The sequence below is a fragment of the Pygocentrus nattereri genome, chromosome 1 (assembly GCF_015220715.1).
Source record: "Pygocentrus nattereri isolate fPygNat1 chromosome 1, fPygNat1.pri, whole genome shotgun sequence".
NCBI classification, from domain to species: Eukaryota; Metazoa; Chordata; class Actinopteri; order Characiformes; family Serrasalmidae; genus Pygocentrus; species Pygocentrus nattereri.
Window position 1 is genome coordinate 97,501 of NC_051211.1, and position 7,218 is coordinate 104,718.

Sequence of the window (7,218 nt, forward strand, 5' to 3'; positions counted from 1 at the left end):
TCACTGTAAGCAGCAAACAGTGTGTCAGACTGTTTACAGCCCACAGCTCTTTTTTCTGATATCAGTTTGTTCATATTTGATTTGATTGGCATGTTTTTACTGGTATCTAAACTCAGAGCACATTGAGGGTCACTCCTTTGTTCTCTGTTCTAAAGCTGACCTACACTGTGAATAAGGGTGACCCTCATTGTTTCTGAGTTTAGATACAGATTGAAGAATAGTTTGGATGGTAATGCATCCTGGATGCACATCCAGTTTGCATGAGGTTCCCTTTGGATTGGATAAAGTTAAACACCAAAACCTAAAAACTCTAAGACATTCTGCACTTCAAAACAATTATAAACAATAAAGCCTTTTAACTGGTTTAAAAAGGAGAGCATCTTGGAGTTTTTTCAGGTTTTTTAAGGTTTCATTACTATTCCTTTATTTCCAAAATGACACAGAAACACTCAGCAGCGTTGAGCTGACAGATCCGGCGTGGCCGACTGCGGTGAGAAAAAGCAAGAGTGGACAAGTGCTGTTAGCCATGCAGCTCTAATTAGCCTGATTATGCTATGCTGCACTGTGGTATTTCTGATAATCGATTAGCCTGTTAGCTTTTGCAACTATTAATTTGCTGCTCATGTGAAGTTTTTGTGAGATTATGTTGTTTGGGGAACGTTCACTGGTGTCAGAAGTGGGATTACTCGAGGAGCTCAGATGGTAAATCGACCGAAATGTTTATATTTTCAATCCAGTGTGTTGCGTCGTTTGTAGGAGCTGTTAATATTGCTGTTTTTCTTCTTTTATAAACCCGAATCAGGAGCAGAGCTCTGCGCTACCCCAGCTGTGCGGTGTTGAGGCCAAGTTTAGTCTGTGCCGTCTGAACGGAGCCTGTGCTCAGATACTGAAGCTTTTTTCCTGTTTGGCTGAGAAGAGCTCTCAGAATCTGTGTCTCCTTCACTTCATTTATCAAAGTCTCTCTGTTTCTGCTGAGTCATTTGTTTTTGCTGTTTGCATCATACATCACCTGTCAGGCCTAATGGGGGCCAGTATGCAGGACACAGCGCTGGACTGTTCCCTTGGGCTTAACTCTCCTCCTCCTCCTCCTCTCTTCCCCTCTCCTGTTTTAGGATGGTCATGGATGCTGTGAGGAACCTTTAGAACCTTCTGGGTGTTCATAGAAGGTCTAATGATGTATATATATATATATATATATACAACCCCAATTTCAGTGAAGTTTGGACGTTGTGTAAAACATAAATAAAAACAGAATACGATGATTTGCAAATCCTTTTCAACCCATATTCAATTGAATCCACTACAAAGACGAGATATTTAATGTTCAAACAGATAAACTTTATTGTTTTTTGCAAATATTCACTCATTTTGAATTTGATGCCTGCAACACGTTCCAGAGAAGTTGGGACAGGGGCGTGTTTCCCACTGTGTTACATCACCTTTCCTTTAACACTCAATAAGCATTTGGGAACTGAGGACACTGATTGTTGAATATGAGTATATATGAGTGTATATGAGTGTGTGTGTATGTGTGTGTGTGTGTGTGTGTGTGTGTATGTATGTGTGTTGGTGTTTGTGTGTGTATATATGTTTGTGTGTATATGTGTTGGTGTATAGTTGTATATGACTGTGTGCGTGTGTTTATGTATGTGTGTGTTTATGTATGTGTGTGTATGTATGTGTGTTGGTGTATGTGTGTGTATATGTTTGTGTGTATATGAATGTGTGCATGTGTTTGTGTGTATATGTGTGTGTACATGTGTGTATATATGAGTGTATGTGTGTTTATGTATGTGTGTGTGTGTGTGTGTGTGTGTGTGTATGGCTTCCTGTAGCAGCTCGCATCAGATATAAAACCCTGATGTTGGCCTACAAAGCCAAAAATGGTCCAGCTCCTTCCTACTTGAGATCGATGGTGAAAGCTAGATCCGTACCCAGAGACCTTCGTGCTTCAAGTACGGCTCGACTTGACCCACCATCTTGCAGATCACAAGGAAAACATGCTTCCAGACTGTTCTCTGTCCTGCAACAAGTTGGTGGAATGAACGTCCCCTAAGTGTCCGAACAGCAGAATCACTTGCTGTCTTTAAACGACGTCTGAAGACCCGTCTCTTTACACTACACTTATCTAATCACTAACACTGTCTATTAAAGATCTTCACCTCTTTCTGTTCACTGTATTTTATTACAAACTTTTTTTCAGCAGGTTTAGTGTTGTGTAGACTCCGTGTTGAGTTGTAGGTATTTTTCTACTTGTTGTACTTGTTTCAGGTCTCAATGCACAGATAACTTCAGGTAGCAATTTAGAGCAAAGCTCTGTAAAATTATGTCGACCTTTATTAACATGAGATATTCTGAAGTAATGACAAGCACTTTTGTAAGTCGCTCTGGATAAGAGCGTCTGCTAAATGCCATAAATGTAAATGTATATATAAGTGTATGTATGTGTGTTTGCGTATCTGTGTGTATGTGTTTGTGTGTGTAAAAGTGTGTGTGTGTGTGTGTGTGTGTGTGTGTGTGTGTGTGTGTGTGTGTGTGTGTGGAGTCAGATATTATGAAAGCTTCCTGAAGTATCACAGTATTTCTGTTTTAAAAAGAACAACCCAGATTCAATAAATAAACAAAATGATGATAATTAAATCTGTCATTATCACCCAGAACACAACACTTTATATAACTATCTTATCTAATATAATATAATATGATATAATACAGGGCGGCACGGTGGCGTGGTGGGTAGCGCTGTCGCCTCACAGCAAGGAGGGCCTGGGTTTGATTCCCCGGCTGGGTGAAGCTCTGTGTGGAGTTTGCATGTTCTCCCCGTGTTCTCCGGGTTCTCCGGTTTCCTCCCACGGTCCAAAGACATGCAGTCAGGTCGATTGGACATGCTAAATTGCCCCTGGGTGTGAGTGTCTGTCTGTGTCTGTGTGTCTGCCCTGCGATGGACTGGCGGCCCATCCAGGGTGTATCCTGCCTTCCGCCTGAAGACTGCTGGGATAGGCTCCAGCACCCCCCGCGACCCTGACGGAGAAGCGGCTTAGAAAATGGATGGATGGATGGATGGATGATATAATACAATGTGATATAACATAATATAATATAATACAATATAATACAATATAATATAATATGGCTCCAGCATCCCCCCGTGACCCTGACGGAGAAGCGGCTTAGAAAATGGATGGATGGATGGATAATATAATATCATATAATGTAATGTAATATATAATGTAATGTAATGTTATATAATTTAAAGTAATGTTATATAACATAACATAATGTAATATAATATAATATAATGTAATATTATGTAATGTAATGTAATGCAACATATAATGTAATGTAATGTGTAATGTAATGTCTTCTACTTCTTCTTTCGGCTGCTCCCTTTAGGGGTCGCCACAGCGGATCATCTGCCTCCATCTTGCCCTATCCACTGCCTCCTCTACTTTTACACCAACCATCTCCATGTCCACCTTAACTACATCCATAAACCTTCTCTGAGGTCTACCTCTTCTCCTTCTACCCGGCAGCTCCATCTCCAACATTCTTTGACCAATATATCCACTATTCCTCCTCAACACATGTCCAAACCATCTCAACCTGGCCTCTCTGGCTTTATCTCCAAACTGCTCCACCTTCACTGTCCCTCTGATCTGCTCATTTCTAATCTTGTCCATCCTGGTCACTCCCAACGAAAATCTCAGCATCTTCATCTCTGCCACCTCCAGCTCAGCCTCCTGTCTTTTAGACAGAGCCACAGTCTCCAAACCAAACATCATAGCAGGACGCACTACTGTCTTGTAGACCTTCCCTTTCACTCTTGCTGCTATCCTTCTGTCACACATCAGCCCTGAAACCCATCTCCACCCACTCCATCCTGCCTGCACCCTCTTCTTCACCTCTTTTCAACACTGTCCATTGCTCTGGATGGTTGACCCAAGATATTTGAAGTCATCCACATTTACGACCTCTACTCCTTGCATCTTCACCTTTCCACCTCCCTCCCTCTCATTCACACACATGTATTCTGTCTTGTCTCTACTGACCTTCATTCCTCTCCTCTCCAGTGCAAACCTCCACCTCTCCAGATTCTCCTCCACCTGCTCTCTACTCTTACCACAGATTACAACGTCATCTGCAAACATCATGGTCCATGGAGCCTCCTGCCTGACCTCATCTGTCAACCTGTCCATCACCACTGCAAACAAGAAGGGGCTCAAAGCTGATCCCTGATGTAACCCCACCTTCACCTTGAAACCATTTGTCACTCCAACTGCACACCTCACCACTGTCTCACTATCCTCATACATGTCCTGCACCACCTTAATATACTTTTCAGCTACACCTGACTTCCTCATACAGTACCACAGTTCCTGTCTTGGCACCCTATCATCTGCCTTCTCTAGATCCACAAAGACACAATGCAGCTCCTTCTGACCTTCTCTGTACTTCTCTACCAACACTCTCAACACAAAAATTGCATCTGTGGTGCTCTTTCTGGGCATGAAACCAAACTGCTGCTCACTGATCTGGACCTCTCGCCTTAGCCTTGCTTCAACAATTCTTTCCCATACCTTCATTCTCTGCACTTCCTGATCCACTATCTCTCCCCCCGTTGTCCTCCTGTCTCTCTTGTTTTCCCTATTTCTGTAGTTCTTCAAAGTCCTCCTTCCATCTACTCAACACTCTCTGTTCACTCACTAGTACATTTCCCTCTCTATCCTTTATCAGCCTAACCTGCTGTACATCCTGTCCAGCCTCTCATACAGCTCATCATAGGCCTGAGCCTTTGCCTTTGCCACCATTCTTTTCACTATGCGACCAGCCTCACAGCACTCCTGCCTACTTCCTTCATCTCTCTGGTTATCCCACTTTTTCTTAGCTGCCTTCTTCTTCTGAATACTCTCCTTGAGTTCCTCATTCCACCACCAACTTTCCTTGTCTTCTTTCCTCTGACCAGACGAAACACCCAATACATTCTTGCCAGTTTCTCTCACCACCTTAGCTGTAGTTTCCCAGTCGTCAGGTAGCTCCTCACTGCCCCCAAGGGCCTGTTGCAATTTTTCCCTGAACTGCCTGCACCATCCTCCTCCTTCAGCTTCCACCATCTAATCTTTGGCTCTGTCTTCACTCTCTTCCTCTTCTTTGTTTCTAGTCTCATTCTACAGACAACCACCCTATGCTGCCTTGCTACACTTTCCCCTGGCACCACTTTACAATTTCCAATTAGCAAGATGGTGCCCACCGTGGCAGACATCTTTGCACGCTCCTCCTGCAACCGACGCTATTTATTACTTATTTTAAATTTAGTTTTTATTTTAAGTGTACAGAACATCTACAGTACAGTTAGTTACAGTAAAGAGGCACTCCTGAAGATCGGTAAAGTTCATCATGAACTTACCTTTAGCCTCTTGGACTTCAACTTTCTCTTATGCTCGCACTCCACCGGCACCAGCCGGCAAGGCCCAGCAGCACCGGCCTCGGGTGAGCGCCGCAGCCGACGAACAGAGCGGCCAAAGCGGAAGCGGACCACCGCTACCTAGCCTGCTGCTAGCTAATGTTCGCTCCCTCGAAAACAAGCTGGATGAGCTGAGGACCAGAATAACAACTCAGCGTGAGATCAGAGAGTGCTGTGCTGTTATCCTCACGGAAACCTGGCTCTCGGACAGCACACCAGACTCGGCGATCCAGCTGAAAATGCACTCCGTCCACCGCGTGCTGCACCGATACTGCATGGCAGCATCAAGGAAGAACAAAGGCGGCGGTGTCTGCATCTACGTGAACAACAGGTGGTGTACGGACATAAAGACCGTTCAACATTGTTCAGCTGACTTAGAGCTGCTGATGGTAAAGTGCAGAGCCTTTTATCTGCCCAGAGAGTTCAGCTCTGTGCACATTCTGGCTGCTTACATCCCGCCACGAGTGAACTCTGCCACGGTGCTAGGGCTGCTGCATGACGCAGGCAATGCTGAAGATTACAAAAGGTCCAGATATGACCTGAGTAGATCTATCAGAGAGGCCAAGAGACAGTACAGGCTGAAGCTGGAGGCCTACTACACCACCACGGACTCCCGGTGCATGTGGCAAGGACTACAGCACATCACCCACTACCAACAGACGAGCAGGGCGGTTACAAACAGCCACACCACGCTACCTGATGAGCTAAATGAGTTTTATGCTCGCTTCGAGGTCCTCAACCCTGGCCGACCAAGAGACACTATGGCCACACGAAACACATCACTCACTGTGACATCAGTGGATGTGTGCAGGACCTTGAGGAGAACAAACCCATGGAGAGCAGCCGGCCCAGACAAAATCCCCGGGCGTGCATTCAGGGTTTGCTCATCAGAACTGGCCGATGTGTTTGTGGACATATTCAATCTGTCCCTCGCGCAAGCTTTTGTGCCATCCTGCTTCAAGTCAACCACCATCGTACCCCTCCCAAAGAAAAGCATTGTGACCAGCCTAAATGACTATCTCCCTGTTGCACTCACTCCAATCGTGATGAAGTGCTTTGAGAGAATAGTCATGACTCACATCCAGGAGACCATTCCAAACACTATAGACCTTCTTTGGTTCGCATGCTGTCAGAACAGGTCCACAGACGACGCAGTGAACACAGCACTTCACACAGCCCTCACACAGCCCTCACACACCTGGAGGGCAAGGACACGTATGTCAGAATGCCCTTCACTGACTACAGCTCAGCATTTAACACGGTCATCCCACACAAACTCTCAGAAATGCTCCTCACCCTTGGACTGACACCTGCTCTCTGCAACAGGGTGCTGAGCTTTCTATCATATAGACCCCAGTCAGTCAGAGTCGGCAGCCGCACATCCAGCAGAAGAACAGTCAGCACAGGGGTCCCACAGGGCTTTGTGCTGAGCCCCCTTCTGTACACACTCTTCACGTATGACTGCGTGTCCTCCCAGAACAACACCAGCATCATCAAGTTCGCTGATGATACTACAGTCGTTGGATTGATCACTGGTGGGGACGAGACAGCATGCAGGAAGGAGGTGGCTGAGCTGGTGGCCTGGTGTCATAACAATCTGTCCTTGAATGCAGACAAGACCAAGGAAATGACTGTTGATCCAAGGAGGAAGCGGGAGTTACACACACCCCTGTATGTTGGGGAGACAGAGGTGGAGAGGGTGAAGACCTTCAAATTCCTCTGCATCCACATCAGTGAGGATCTCACCTGGTCTCACA